General features: G+C 37.9%; 1 protein-coding gene across 3 annotated transcripts in view; it reads left to right on the top strand.

Moving 5' to 3' along the window:
- Positions 1-16,579, top strand: part of FAM124A (family with sequence similarity 124 member A) — a 121,932-nt gene that overhangs the window by 54,450 nt on the left and 50,903 nt on the right. The gene's annotated exons all lie outside the window — the stretch shown is intronic.

The following is a 16,579-nucleotide window of genomic DNA, read 5'->3' as shown; positions in this document are numbered from 1 at the left end:
TCCTTGACCTGGGAACTCTGGAATTTGGCTACAATATTCCTAGGAGTTTCTCCTTTTGGATCTCTTTCAGGAGGTGAGCAGTGGATTCTTTCAATATGTATTTTACCCTCTGGTTCTAGAATATCAAGGCAATTTTCCTTGATAATTTCTTGAAAGATGATGTCTAGGCTCTTTTTTTGATCATGGCTTTCAGGTAGTCCCATAATTTTAAAATTGTCTCTCCTGGATCTATTTTCCAGGTCAGTTGTTTTTCCAGTGAGATATTTTACATTATCATCTATTTTTTTATTCTTTAGGTTTTGTTTTGTAATTTCTTGGTTTCTCATAGAGTCATTAGCTTCCATTTGCTCCATCTTTATTTTTAAAGAACTATTTTCTTCAGTGAGCTTTTGAATCTTCTTTTCCATTTGGCTAATTCTGCTCTTTAAAGCATTATTCTCTTCATTGGCTTTTTGGGCCTCTTTTGCCATTTGAGTTAGTCTATTTTTTAAGGTGTTAATTTCTTCAGCACTTTTTTGGGTCTCCTTTAACAAGCTGTTGACTTGCTTTTCATGGTTTTCTTGCATCACTCTCATTTCTCTTCCCAATTTTTCCTCCACCTCTCTTGCTTGATTTTCAAAATCATTTTTGAGCTCTTCCATGGCCTGAGACCATTGTATATTTGTTTTGGAGATTTCCCATGCAGAAGCCTTGACTTTTAGGTCTTCCTCTGAAGATCTAAATTGTTCCTCTTCCTCCAAAAGGATGGAAGAAAATACCTGCTCACCAGGAAAGTAACCTTCTGTTGTCTTATTCTTTTTCCCTTTTTTGGGCATTTTCCCAGCCAGTTACTTGACTTTTGAGTTCTTTGTTAGAGCTAAGATTCAGATCAGTGACTCAGTTTCCCCAGGGGCTTTAGGTAGAGGTCTCCCAGGGCTGCCCATCAGGGCTGAGATTCAGATCAGCTGCTCAATTCCCCCAGTGGTTTTAAGTGGATGTCTCCCAGGGCTGCCACTCCAGACCAAGCTCCCCTCTCCTGGGTGAAGGAACCTTCCCACCAACCTTTGAAGCTATTTGTGAGTTGAGAAATCTGGGAACTGTTGCTGTGGTGGCTCCCTGAAGTCTGTTCAGGGTTCTGTCTATGCCACTTCAGGCTGCTCTCCCTGCGTGCACTCCTCACTTCCTGGGTTCCTAAAGGGCTTTAAAAGTCAAAGAAAACATTTTCTATTTGATCTTGGAAGTAACAGGGAACCACTGGAGTTGATTTAAAAGGAGAGTGACACACTTTTTAGGAAGATCACTTTGGCATCTAAGTGAAGGATGGAGTAGAGTCAGGAAAGACTTGAGGAAGACCAACCAGAAGGTTATTTAAATAGTCGAAGCATACAGAGATGAGGACCAGGTAGGTAGCTGTTTGAGTAGAGAGAAGGGGACATATTAAAAAAAAATATTGTGGAGATAGGAACAGCAAGATTTGAAAACATTTTGCATGGAAAAATGAGTGAAAATGAGGAGTAAAGGATGTCATTATTATTTAGTTGTGTCTGACTCGTTATGACCCCTTTGAGGTTTTCTTGGTAAAGATCCTGGAGTATGTTGCCATTCCTTCCTCAGCTCATTTTACAGATGAGAAAACTGAGGCAAACAGGGTTAAGTAATTTGTCCAAGGTCACACAGTGTCTGAGGCCAGATTTGAACTCAGGAAGATGAGCCTTCTTGACTCCAAGCCTGGCATTGTACCACCTGAAGTTCTAAGCATGGGTGATTGGGAGGATGGTAGTACCTTCAACGATACATGGAAGTTTGGAAGAAAGATGGAATTGGTAGGAAAGATGATAAATTCTGGTTTTGATATGTGTGTGTTTGTCCTTTGTTGCTGAAGAAGATCATGCCATCAGAGAAATAATGACATGACTTGCACTTGACTTTGTTTTGAATGAGGGAGGGCTGTGCAGGTCACCAGCCTCACCTCTTCTCCAGAGCCATCTGAATCCAGTGACCAGATATTCATCAGGATGAGTGGAGATGACCCAGGATAAGGCAATTGGGGTTAAGTGACTTGCCCAAGGTGACACAGCCAGTGAGTGTCAAGTGTCTGAGGTGAGATTTGAACTCAGGTCCTCCTGACTCCTGCACTGGTACTCTATCCACTGCACCACCTAGCTTCCCCTCTGATTTTGATATATGTTAAATTTGAATGTCTATGGGGCATTTGGTTTGAGATACTCCGTAGGCAGTTGGTAATTTAAGATTGGAGCTCAGAAGAGAGGTAAAGGTTGGATATATAGAGACTGGAATCACCTACATCAAAATAACAATTGAACCTGTGGGAGTTAATGGCATCCCCAAGTGAAATACAATAGGACAATAGGGTTTAGGACAAACCATTAGGGAACACCCAAGGTTAGCAGGTATGGCTTGAATAAGGATTCAGCAAAAGACACTGAGAAGAAGCAGTCAGACAGGTAGAAGGAAAACCAAGAGAGAACAGTATCTTGAAAACCTAGGGAGTGGAGAAAGCAGCAAAGAAAAGGCTGATTGAGAGAATGAGTCTACAGAGAGGTAAAGAAGGAGAATTGAGAACAGGCTATTAGATTCAATAATTAAGACATCACTGGTAACTTTGGAAAGAATATTTTCCATTGAATGATGAATTCTTGTTAATTTTGGAATTCCAGTTGAATGATGAAATTAGAAACCATACTGCAGAGTATTTAGAAAAGAGTGAGTAGAGAAAGTGAGGGTGCCAAATATATACAACTTTTTAAAGGAATTTAGTCTGGAAGGGGAGGAAGGATATAGGAAGATAGCTAGTGGGTATGTTCAGATCAAGTGAGGATTTTTTTAAGGGTGTGAAAGACTTGGGAGTATTTGTAGACCACAAGGAGGCAGCTGAAAGACAGGGAGAGACTGATATTTACAGAAAGAATAAGGATGATAAAGGGGGAAAATTTCTGGAGGAAATGGTATGTAATGGGATGAAAGGTGCATTTAGGGTGGATTACCTTTAAAAACAAAACTACCTCCTCATGTGGCACAGGGGTGAAAGAGAGAGTAAGAGGAGACATTTGAGTGATATGCAGTGAGGAAAAAGGCAAAAGAGGGAACTCACCTTAATTTTTTTGAAGTATGAGGCAAGGTCCTCAGTTGAAAAAATGGGAAAAGGAGGTTCCATAGTCTTGAAGAGGAATGAAAAGGTTTGGAACAGCCCCTACGTTGAGTAGGATAATGAATCTATTAGGGTAACAGGAAACAAATCATTTAGTATCAATTAGGTATAAAAGGATGCCTCACTGCAATGGAGACCCAGTGGAGATTTTGTATCATAAATTTGTAGTAGATCCATTTGGGTTTCAATCAATGAACCACAAGCAATTATCAAGGTCTTTCTATATTACAGGTTCTAGGCTAGGTGCTGGGGATTACAAGGCAAAAATCGTCCCATATTTAGTCTAGGTTGCTGAAAAATAATTGAAACAAGTATAAAATGATATCTGTGTATTTTTTAAAGTTACTGTTTCAGGTCAGCCTTATTAATCAAGTCAGAATCACACAACAGAAAGCAAAATACAGAAAAGGAAAACGATATTAAAATAGGAAAAGAATAATAACACATTAATGATGCACATATATGCTTATTTTCTGTCTGGCTGTTCATTGCTTGTGAAGACAGGATTAAATATAAAATCCTCTCTTTGACATTCAAAGCCCTTTACAGCCTTCCCCAACTCCCTTTCTAGTCTTAAACATCACAGCCCACCCTTCCCTATTACCCTTCCCCCCATCTCACTCTTCCATCCAGTGATGTTGGTGTCTTGAACAAGACACCCAATGTTCTAACAGAATTTTCTCTGGCTATCCCCCAGGCATAGAATGCACTCTGTCCTCATCACACCTCGTGGTTTAAAGTCCCAACTAAAATCCTACCTTCTACTGGAAATCTTTTTTAATCTCTCTTCATTCTCGTGCCTTCTCTCTGTTGATTATTCCCCATATATCCTGTAATATAGCTTGTTTGATCTCACTGGCCCAAACCATGTATGATGCTTTATTTTGCTGGGTTTTATTGGTTGCTGGGAGTTGCAGAATAACAAAAACACAGAATTTGAAAGAGACCATCTCAGCCATCACATCCCACCCATACATGAAAAGAATTTCCACTATATAACATGCCCAATAAGCAATTGGACAACTTGACCTCCAAGGTAAGGGAAACTATCTCTTCTCCAGGAAGCAAATTCAGTCAGTCAGTCAGTCAATAAGCATTTACTGAGCGCCCACTATCTTTCAAGCACCATGCTAAATGCTTGAGGATACCAAGTAAGGTCCTGTCCTCAAGCTGATTACAATCTAATGAGACAGACAACATGCCAATAAGTAAGTCCAAACTATATACAGAATAAATTGAATGGCTCCAATTATTGGAAAGTTTTTCCTGACATTAAGTCCAAATTATCCTGTTTCCAACTTATGCTCTTTAGGTTAGATTAGATCTTTTTTCTCCCCAAAGGAGTCAGATAATTCAATTTTGTGTAGTGAGGTGTGTGTGTGTGTGTGTGTGTGTGTGTGTGTGTGTGTGTATACACATATTTACTGTTATCTTTTTGGTTAACATGCTTCCATTCTCTAATACTGAGACAGCAGTTAGGTCCCCCTCTCCTGCTCTGCAATTCCCTTTGTTGCCTTTGGAAGGCTACATCCTGTTTCCTTTAAGAAAACTTTATTCTCTTGAAAAAATCCTCAAGGATAGAGAGGTATTTCTGTTTTTTAAACCTTCTCTTTCAGGACGGAGATCACTCAGCTATACTATAGCACAAATACAAACACATCACACAGTGCAACTACTACTCTCCCATAATGGTCGAGATTTTTAGTCTTGGCTTTAAAAAAAAAATGATTTGCTAGTATTTGCACTTACTTCACCCTAGTTAAATCTTTTATAGACAGTTTCCCCTTAAATTACTTGATAATGGTACTCAATTTCCCTTTTCTTAGTCTCCACAATTCCGGTCCCATCTACCTCCCCTTGGCCTTCTGCTTCTCTCATTCACCCCACTCACTAGTTTTCCTATCAGTTTGCTTTACCTTCTAATTCCTTCACTTACTTGCCTCGTCTCCTTTGTCTTGTGTGTACTTCTTTCAGATCTCCCCCACAATCCTCCTTGATTCTTAATTTTCCTTAATCTTTTCTGCCCTCCTTACTTAGTTTTGATCCTTCTCTTCCATCCCAGAAGTAGAATCTCATATATATATATATATATATTTTCTTTTCTCCTCCATTAAATTGGGAGTTCCTTGAAGGGCAGTAACTATCTCAGGCTTGTTGTGTCCTCAACACTTAAGCACATTGTCTGGCATATGGTGGATGCTTAATAAGTATTGATGATGATGGTGGTGGAGATTTTGGGGGGGAGATCAGATTCATTTGAAAACAAATATACTGTCTAATCCACTATAGAAAAGTTCAGCAAACTCTTCTTTGGTATTAGCTGTGGGTTGTTTTCGTTTTGTTTCATTTTGTTTTTTCCCTCTCTGAGCAGCTGATGTAAGACATCCTTAAGCAAGATTATAATGGAAGGCATGAAGATAAAATAGCTGCGTCTCTGCTTCTAGAAAGCAAAGCTATTATTAATTATTAATAGTCATTAACTTTTAATGAGTGACAAATTTCTTTCCCCTCTTTTACTATAACAGTTTCTGCTGGTTCTATTGAGTCACCCTGGGAGGGCCTCTTCACCCTTGGGTGCTGAGGACCCCTTTGGTTCTTGAGCACCCTTGCCAGTGCCGAGGCTAGTCCTCACATAGTACCTCTTTATTAGAGATAGTCTGGGTATTCACATGCACTAGTTCTTGTTGAGCAAAGGGAAGGAGGAGAAGTCATTTTCAATCCTATTTTCTTTGTTTGCTTTTTGGCTACAGACACAACAGCTCATAGGAAAGGTGTCTTGGCTAAGATTTCTGTCTTGTCTCTTTGCTTCAGTGTTCTCATCTTGGTCCCTTTCAAGGCAGCAAGGTTTCATTCATCCATTGGACCTCAAGAATGACCCTTGTTACTGTCTTCTTAGAAAGCTTTGTCTCACTAAGAGATGCTGGAAAACTGAGCTCATTGATGGCTTTGTTTGTGGCCCTGGATCAATTCTCTTTACCTCATTGTTCTGCTCATTTTTTTAATCACCAACTTCCAAAATGTTACCCTCTATTCCAGTACCCCTACAAGATCTCTTTTCTAGAAGTGATTTCAATAAGAAAGCATCAGATGGGGGGTCCTTTCCTAAATAATTTTCTTGCTCTCCAACTATTCAGAGGTCTCTGTCCTCCCTGTTTCTTTATGACTGAGCATCAGTTAATATATAGATAAATCACAATTATTCATAATCATAGGAGGCAAAGGTACCTTAGATAACTGAAATTCACATATAAACCCCAAACCTCATTTTAGTGCATAATGTCAACATCCTCCCTCCAGAGAAATCTCTTGCCAGAGTGGCTGACAAGTGGAAAAATTAATTGGCTTTAATTTGAGCATTTTTTGTTTCTCATGCTCTTCTGATGGTAGTGTAAATATTGGTGAAATGGCCAAAGGGCATGCAGCCAAAGGGAGAAAGCCAAGTAATGGGGCTGAATAAATGGAAATTTGGAGGGGGGTTTTACAGGAGAGATAAGAAATTTTTGTAGATCCATATGCATTCTCCGACATTTGCCAGGCAACTGACTGGAGTCAAGGACACAATTTGTGGGTTAAGAAACAGATGGAAGCAAACTGCCCTCAACATGGATGTAGCCCATGACCCTATTAGCACTATGTTCTAATAACTTGCCTATTTCTGTCAAGATTCTTGTCCTCCTTCCAGTCACCCAGAGTTTCATCCTCATTTTTATTCCTGTCTCTTGATTCTCCTTTGCCCCACCTAAAGAATCAGTTGCCAAACTCTGTTGTTTCTACATTCATGGTATCCTTCTTCTTTTCTCTACTCATTTGACCATCATCTTAGTTCAGGCAGGAATTACCCCTCATCTGGATTGTTGCAATAACTTTCTAATTGGTCTCCCTGCCTCAGATCACTTCTCCCCTTCAATTCATTTTTTACAAACCCTGCTAAAGTGATTTTCCTAAATCAATACTCTGATCATGTCACTTCCCTATTTATTATTCTCCATTAATGCCCTAATGATTTTCAAATCAAACATAAACTACTCTGGCTTTAAAAGACTTTCACAGTATGATTCCAACCTACATTTCAAGTCTTTTCATATATTATTATACATAAATTATATATTTCATATTATTATATTTCCTATGTAATATATCACGTATATAAATATATGTATGTATTTTATATATTATATGTATATATTTATATATTATTTTATATATACTATATTTTATTATTTATATACTATATAAATATATATTTCTTGTATATTGTGGGATATAATGTATTTATAAAAATATATATAGATATATATATCTCTCACATGCTATAGTCCTATTAGATTGGTCTTGTTGTTCTTCACACATGACATTCTCTCCCACCTCCGTCTCCTATCTCCATGCCTTTTCTTTTTTTCTTCCCTTTTTTCTTTTGGAAATAATCAGGGTTAAGTGACTTGCCCAGGGTCACACAGCTAGTAAGTATCTGAGGTCAGATTTGAACTCAGGACCTCCTGACTCCCGGGCTGGTGCTCTACCCACTGTGACACCTAGATGCTGCCATGCCTTTTCAGTGATTCTCCTACATTCTAGAATACAATCTTTCCTCACCTCCACCCCTTAGAATCCCTGTTTCCTCCAAAACGACTCAAATAGTATCTTTTATATGAAGCATTTACTCATCTCTCCAGCTTCCAGTACCTCATGCCTTCCAAAAATTGTCATGCATTTATTTTGTAGGTATTTATATATGTACATATTATCTCCCCAACTGACTATAAGGTCCTCAAAGGCCAAGGCTGTTTTATTTGGGGATTCTTATTCCAAGCATCTAGCATAGTACTAGCACAAAAAGTAATAAATACTTTAATAAATACTTATTGATCAATTAATTCTAACCTCAGAATTGAGATGAACACTTTGATGGCACAGGGACATAGATTTAAAGCAAGAAGGAGGACCTTGGAGGTCATCTACCCTCCCATTTTACAGATGAGGAAATTGAGGCCCAGAACGGTTAAGTGTCTTGCCCCAAGTAGATAGGCAGTATGTGACTGTGGTTAAGAGTTGAACTAAGTTCCTCTGACTCCAAATCCAGTGTACTTCCCATCATGCTATTCTAAGATCTCCTGGAGGGCCTTTTTCAGAGGCCTAATTTCTCAGTCTCTTTGGCTGTGAGGCATATGGCAGCACTGCCCTGACTATGCCAAAGAATGAAAGCTTTTTCTATTGGAGATACAGGACAGAAGTCTCAATTATCAATTTAGTCTGAAATTTCTCTGTCTATATTTTTTATCTCATTTTTATTGCTGTTAGATTATTCTATGTCGACCTGAAAGTTTGACTAAGAAAAAGGCAACAGGCTAAATGCATACATTTTTTTCCCTTAAAGTTAATGAACATGAATCATGGAGCCAGAATTAAATCTGACTGCCTAATACAAAAATGACCAGGCTTAAATCTGTTTTAGGACAATCCAAGGTGGTCTGTGTCCTTCGGATTTATGGTCTCCATGAGTGATTAACTGGACCATTAGAAAGGAATTTCTTTATTGCGTAGGTTGTAAATACAATAAGATAACAGAGCTGACAAAGTTTCAATTGAAATTATGACCCAGGATGACTGTGTTTTCTATATCATTAACATGCCATAACATAGTATATGTTCACAAAATATTAAGATATGGAAAATGTCCCATTATTCAGGATATTGTCTTGCGTTAAGGGTCTCATAAGGAATGCTAAGTCAGCCCCATCTGGCTTTGTTGACATAGGAAGAGGCATTCTCTGAGTTTACTTCAGAGAACAAAGAGACTATTAGGTCCAGACTCTTCTTAATTCAAGCTCTGGCCCTTGTTAAAGTCCAAAAGTGATATAAAATATTATCAACTCATTTCTAGTTATGTCTGTCCATATACCCATAAGTGACTCATTTTTTAAACAAAAAGTAAGATTTATAGCAGCTCTCTTTTTGGTGACCAAAAACTGGAAATCAAGGGGATGCCCATCAATTGGAGTATGACTGAATAAATTGTGGTATATGAATGTAATGGAATACTATAAGAAATGATGAACAGAAAGACTTCAGAGAGACCTGGAAAGACTTATATGAACTGATGCTGAGTGAAAGGAACAGAACCAGGAGAACTTTGTACACTGCAGCAACCAGAGTGTGCAAGGAGTTTTTCTGGTAGACTTAGTACTTCATTGTAATGCAAGGACTTAAAAAATTCCCAATGGACTCTTGAGGCAAAATGCCTTCCACATCCAGAGAAAAAATTATGGAATTCAATCACAGAATGAAGCAGATCATTTTCTTTTGTATTACGTTTTGTTTTGTTTTATGATTTCTATCATTCATTTTAATTCTTCTATGCAACATGACTAAGGTGAAAATGTGTTTAATAGGAATGTATGTGTAGAATCTATATAAAATTGTATGCCATCTCAGGGAGGGAATAGGGAGGGAGGGAGGGAGGAGGGGAAGGGAGGAAAAAAATCTGTTACATGGAAGTGATCATAGAACACTGAAAACAAATAATACAATTTAATTTAAAAAATTAAGAAAAGTTTTATAAAACTGTTCAGCAGAACCAATTAACATCTCAGTCAAATCTTACCATATATATATTATTCCATATCTGTATTCCTCCATTCTACAAAGGGGAGAGTGAAAGATGCTGTCTCAACCCTTCTCTGGAACCAAGACTGGCCATTATAACTTATATGAATATTCTTTAAGTATGTTGGTTGGTTATTGTCCTTTATTCTCAAAGTGGACCAAAATGATAACACCATGAAAAGTCAAGTTTCAATTTGTCTGACTGTGGCTGATCAGACCAATAGAGCTTGGAATGCCCTACCATAGATTGGGCAGAGATAGTCCATGTGAGTATTTGGGGAGGTTACTCCAAATTTGCACATCCTGCATTTCCTTTGAGCTGTTGCAATTCTGCTTTGCTCATAGAGCACAGCACTTTCTCTGATGTGGGCATGCCATGCTGACTGGTCCTGTGCCAGTGTCTCCCGTGTCACACAATCAATCCCAAAGTTCTTAGGAGACCTTGAGAGTGTCCCTGTATCACTTCTTCTGACTACCATGTGAATGCTTGCCCTGTATGAGTTCTCCATAAAATAGTCTTTTTGGCAAGCATATGTTTTGCATTCAAACAATGTGGCCATCCCATTGGAATTATGCTCTCTGAAGCTGAGTTTGAATGCTTGGCAGTTTAGTTCAAGTAAGGACCTCAGTATCTGGTACCTTGTCCTGCCAGGTGATCTTCAGAATCTTCCTAAGACAATTCAAATGGAAGCAATTCAGTTTTCTGGCATGGCACTGGTATACTGTCCAGATTTCACAGACATGCAATAATGAGGTCAGCATAAAAGCTCTGTAGACCTTCAGTTTGGTAGTCAGTCTAATTCTTAAAGTAACAATGCACAGTTTAGTATAATCTAGATGAGTCATCTGAGCAGTTAGGTGGCTCAGTGCTTAGAACCCAGGCCTGGAGTCAGGGAGACCTGAGTTCAAATCCAGCCTCAGATACTTAATAACTGTGTGATCCTGGGCAAGTCACTTAATCCTGTTTGCCTCAATTTTCTCATCTGTAAAATGACCTGGGGAAGGAAATGGCAAACCACTCTAGTATCTTTGCCAAGAAGACCCCAAAAGAGGTCATAAAGAGTCAGACATGACTGAAAAATTACTGAACAATGTAGTGTTAAATACTAAATGGAAACCTGGACCTGGGGTCAAGAAGAGCTGAATACAAATCCTGCCTATTACACTTGTTAATTGTGTGGTCACCAACAAGTCATTTAACCTCAATAAGTCATGAAGAAGGGGTCACAGAGAGTCCTCAAACACGACTGAAATAACTTTACAACAATAGCAAAGAAAAGTCATTTCTAGGTTCAATGATATCTCTTGGGTAAAATTCACTTAATCTACCTGAAAACCTTTGTAAATTCAAATTAGCGCTCTTTTGTTTAATGCATCCCTTCTGGGACAAATTCAACTGAATTAAAAATCTATGGATCCTAAAACAAGAAACAGTGTTGTTTTGGTGAAACATCCCCAAAAGTTTTAGTGTTGCAAAGTTAGACCAATTTAAACAGCCAGCTCCAGGCATATGTTCTTTCAGGGCTAATAGACATACACTTCACTATTTTGCCTGAAGACACTCTGACAGTAACTGGGCTTCAAAGTAAACTTAGGTTTGAGCCAGATGACACATCAATCAAAAAAATTAATTGGCAGAGCATTGACATGGAAGCTTCACCTCTTTCACTCCCACAAGTTTCATAGCACCAAGAGTTAAGAGTGGGCTGTGCACAACAGGAGTGGTCTTCCTGTGACTCTCTAGGCAGGAGAAGAAATAAAACCAGCTCACTCTGCAGGAAAATATTGCTCATCCATCCTCTGGAATTGGGCATTTGTACGTGAGAAGTCAGAGTCACCATGAATTCAGATTTTAATCTTTGACTCTTGATTCAGCATATCCAATAAACATGCATTTGACTCAGCCTCCTCTACTTTCCCCACCGTGGGATCCTAGACCTTGGACTCATGATTTTGCCCTAGAGTGCAATGAGTTTATTTTTCTGTTGAAAATCAACTCTTCCTAATATAGTTACGCATGTGATCAGAATCTACAAAGACACAAGAGCTAATGAATTGGATCCTGGCCACAAGGGAGCATTTTTTTAGCTAATCCTTTTGGAAAACATGGCTAAACAGCTTTATGTTCAGTAGACCTAGAGTTGTTGTTACTGTTCAGTCATTTCAGCTGTGTCCAACTCTTCATGACTCAATTTGAGTCAAAGATAGTGGAGTGTTTTGCCATTTCCTTCTCCCCCTCATTTTACAGACGAGGAAACTGAGGCAAACAGGGGTAAGTGACTTGCCCAGGATCACACAGCTAGTAAGTGTCTGAGGCTGAATTTGATGTCAGGAAGATGTGTCTTCCTGACTTTAAGCTGGCACTCCATCCACTTTGCCACCTAGACCTACAAAGAGTACACTATGAATAAAACTAATGACATTAAATAGCACAACTGAGCTTCAGATAGTTGGTATTTGTTCATGCAATAACTTCAGTCTTTTAAGTGCATATTTTTCTTTTATAGAGATATATTATTTCTATCATGATTTTATTCTTTATTTTGAGGTTAGAGGCCCAAAAGAGCATTTCCAAATACACGGTAGAACACAAAGAAAGGATTGTTTATGAAACCATGAACCTCTATTTCATACCATTTGCTTTAAAATATGTGTATAGATATATATGTATATAAAATAAATTCCTCATGTTACTTTCAAAACTGTGCTGCTTTTCTGTGTTTCCTTTCTGAACTTCCTTATATTCTCTTTTATGTGTTTTAAAAAAAATACTTCAATGGTCCTCTTTTATGACATCAGTACTGCTAAACCATCTGTACCCTATCCTCCCAATTAAAAACACAGAGAAAGTAAAAAAATCTAGTAACCAACCAAGACAAGTGAAATGAATCTACATGGTGCCTTTGTCCAAGAATGCATCTCTTTCTGCACTTGAGCTCATCATCTCTGTGCCAGGAGGTGGATAACATACTTCATCTTAGGTCTTCTGGAGGCATGGTTGTATGGATCTTAGTTCTTAAGTCTTTTATAGGTTTTTTTTTCTTTTACAATACTGTTGTTCTTATACAAATAATTATCCTGATTCTGTTAGCTTCATACTACATCAGTTCATATTTCCCAAGATTATCTGAACTCATCTCTTTTATCATTTTTTATTATTATTCTATTATATATATTCTATATATATTCTTATCATCATCATCATTTATCATATTCTCCATTATATTCATATACTACAATTTGTTTAGCCATTCCTCAGTTGTCTAAGATCCTGGTTCTTTTATTTTTTTTCTTTCTTTTAGCCTAATTCAGGATCAAGAAGTTTGACTATTGTGACTATTCCTTGTCAGATTTCCTCTCAGATATTATCCTACCACTGAACATCATTTCCTCTCACTTCTACTTCCATTGCATTCATTCTTGAGTTTGATATATTTCTACATCAAACTCTGTGTGTCTATGTGTCTGTGTGTGTTCAACCCTCTTTTGCTTGTTTCAGATAAAAGGGAACCTCATTTGATACCCCCACTCCTCCATTTCTTCCACCAGGTATACTTTTCACTCACCCCAATTAAGAGACATAGCAAGTTCCACCTTCTTTTCCCTCCTTTCTATTCTCCTTTTTTATTTCTGTTCTTCCATTTGCCCTGCCTTCTCTTTTTTTTAAGCCTTTTTTAAAGTTTAAAAAAACATTTTTAAACCTTTTAAAACCATCATAATAAAACCAGTCTTCCCCTCCCCTCCAAAATTTTTCTTTTTAACTCCATCAGTACACTTGGAAGACATTATGGCTCTGAACAGACACTTTTTTCTTCTCCCCCATGAGGATATTATGGCCTCTTTCAATTGTTCAAATAAATTTACCTTCCAAGGTTTTTCTTGGCTCTTGCTTTTGTGTTTTCATTCTGCTCAGTTTTTTACCCCATCTGGAATGCTTGAAAGTTCTCTGTTTTCTTAAAAATCCATCCCCTTCCTCCCTCCCCCCATACAATTGTAGTTAGCATTGCTGAGTAAATTATTCTTGGTTGAAAGCCTATCTCTTTTGACTTTTGGAATATTGTATTCCAAGATTTCCTCTCATTTGTAGTAGAAGCTGCCAGATCTTCTGTGATCCTAACTGTGGTTCCTTGGTACACAAATGGCTTCTATCTGGAAGCTTGCAGTGTGTTTTTTCTTTGATGTGGGAGCTCTGGATTTTGGCCATGACATTGCTGGGATTTTTCCTTTAAGGATGTCATTGGTGAATACTTTCTGTCTTCATTCTGCCTTCTGGTTCTAATAGATCTTAATAGACAATGTTCATTTGTGATTTTTTTGAAGTATAATATTCAGGCTTTTAGGGGGAAAATCATAGTTTATAGGGAGTTCATTGATTCCTAATTGATCTGACCTGTTTTTCAGGTTAGTTGTTGTGCAGATCAGATGTCTTATATTTTCATTTACTTTTTTCGGTCTTGATTTTGTTCTAATATTTCTTGCTGTCTCATGTAGTCATTGATTTATATATTCTTTTTAGGAAATCTCTTGGATAGGGTTCACCACTTTCTCTTCTAATTATTCTTCCAGTTTTTTCCTCCAGAATTTATGTTTCATGAAGGTATTTGGTTTTTTGTTGGTTTTTGTTTTGTTTTACCTCTTGCTCAATTCTTTGAACTATTCATATAAGCCTTGTGGAAAAATCACTTTTTTCTTTTGAGTCTCTGCTTATAGAAAATATATATAATATTTGTATATAATCTATATATATATTTATATATAATTATATATATAATATGATATATAATCTATAATAATTATTCTCTCCCTCTTTTGGGGGGAATCTCTAGATCTGCAGTAATTTTGTATGTTAGTTGATGTTTTCTTTGGTTTAATAATCTCTCCAATTTTAATTCCTAAACTGGGGCTTTTTTCCAGGGCTAGGCTCTGGCACCTGCTACACTTTTGCAGTGATGGTCCTCTGGGTCATCTGGTTCTTGTTATGACTTCTACCTTCTAGGGTTTAGGTCCCCCCTGGATCTTTGAGATGCAGAGCACTGCATGAGTCTCTACAGTGTCAGAAAAGTGCTAGGGTCCCAAGAGACTGAGGACACCCAGAATCTCCAGATCTGAGTGCTGCTGCGCAGCACTGGTCATTGCCACTCCCTGGGGCTCCCAAGGTCATCACCCTTGGACTTTCAGAGCTCCCTGGGACTGTTGAGGGATTCGGGGCCCCTCTCTTGCTACTTATGGACACAATGCCTTCAAAGACTACCTGTATCTGTTTTGTCTCTGGTCATGCTGGGAAGCTGTTGTCTTGTTGGCCTGTGTTGGTGCTGACAATCTCCTTTCCTATTGCCTGTTAAGTGGAAGAAGTCACTATTGTTTCTCACTGAATTTCTTGATCATTTTTAAACTGGTGTGAATTTCAGGTTGTTACTGGAGAAAGTATGTGGTGGCTAGCTACCTCCTTTAAGGCATCTATCTTTGTCAGAAGTGGTGCATTTTAAAATTTTTGCATGTTTATTAATACAACTTTTTTCATCTAGGTCCTTTGAAAGAGGGTGAGGAGAGGAGGTCTTAATTACTGTGGGAGAAAAAGAAGTAACATGTGGCTTTCTCTCTTGTTTCCATGACATGAGCTTCTCAACATCATGGACTTTACTGACTTCAATGTATCTTAGAATATGATCAGGCTTAGAAAAGGAAGAGTGATGCATTTCTATCTAGGCCATATGTTTTAGAAATAGTTCCAGCTATTCCCATCCCAAGTTCATCCATACTTGTTATTCTTTTTTTTAATCAAAGTTTTTATTTATTTGGATACGTCTCCTTTCAGCATCTTGATCTTGTTACTTTAAGTTATGGATTTGAGATAAATATGTTTATATTGGATGGTTTTTCTTACCTTTTAAACCATATGTTCAATATGTCTTTTTTTAAAAATTAATTGTCAGAAGCAGACTTGTGTAGTGGGTAGTGTTGGGTTCAGAATTTATCATTCACAGAAGTCGGCTCTGATTCTTACTGGCTGCATGACCTTGGACAAGACATTTAACCTTTCCTGGCCTCAGGCAACTCCTTCGACGGACAATGGACAGTTCTAAGATCTGCCTTTGGTAGAGAGAATTTCAACACAGAAGAAACTACAAATCTTTCGCATGGCATATTGAAAATATTTTACATAGATATAAGTAATATAGATATGGCATTATTTAAAAAGAACCCAAAGGAGGAAAATGGCCCTGCCCCTGACTCCTTATGTGACCCTGATCAAGTAAATTCTTAATATTTCTTCACTTTGCCTTAACTTCCTCTGTGGGAAATGAGGAAGATTATATGACCCATATTCATTTAATAGGAAGTCTTGATATGAGTTAATGCAACTCTATGCAAATACTGATTTGAGCTCCTTGGAAATGCTGTTAGTAGGTAGTAGGAGAACTAGATGGCAGTAGATAGGGTGCCTGGCTAGGAAGATTCATCATCCTGAGTTCACATATGACCTCAGACACTTCCTAGCTGTGTGACCTTGGACGAGTCATTTGACCCTATTTGTCTCAGTTTTCTCATGTGTAGAATGAGCTAGAGAAGGAAATGGCAAACAACTTCAATATGTCTGCCAAGAAAACCCCAAATGGGATCACGAGGAATCTGATACAACTAAAAACAACTGATCAACAGTAGATACCTATTATTTTTATAGTTTGAATCTGAGAAGTAATTCATTTCTAAATCTTTTTTGTCCTTGACCCTTGCAATAAATCCCCATACTAGCCAGATGCTTCCTTTTCTATTGCAACAGTTCAGTATTCTGAGACTGATCAAACATCATTTGAGGGTCCTTCCTAA

Source organism: Notamacropus eugenii, chromosome 5 (assembly GCF_028372415.1).
Source record: "Notamacropus eugenii isolate mMacEug1 chromosome 5, mMacEug1.pri_v2, whole genome shotgun sequence".
Taxonomy (NCBI): Eukaryota; Metazoa; Chordata; class Mammalia; order Diprotodontia; family Macropodidae; genus Notamacropus; species Notamacropus eugenii.
The sequence above is the reverse complement of the archived record's forward strand: the minus strand, read 5'-3'. Positions and strand labels throughout refer to the sequence as shown.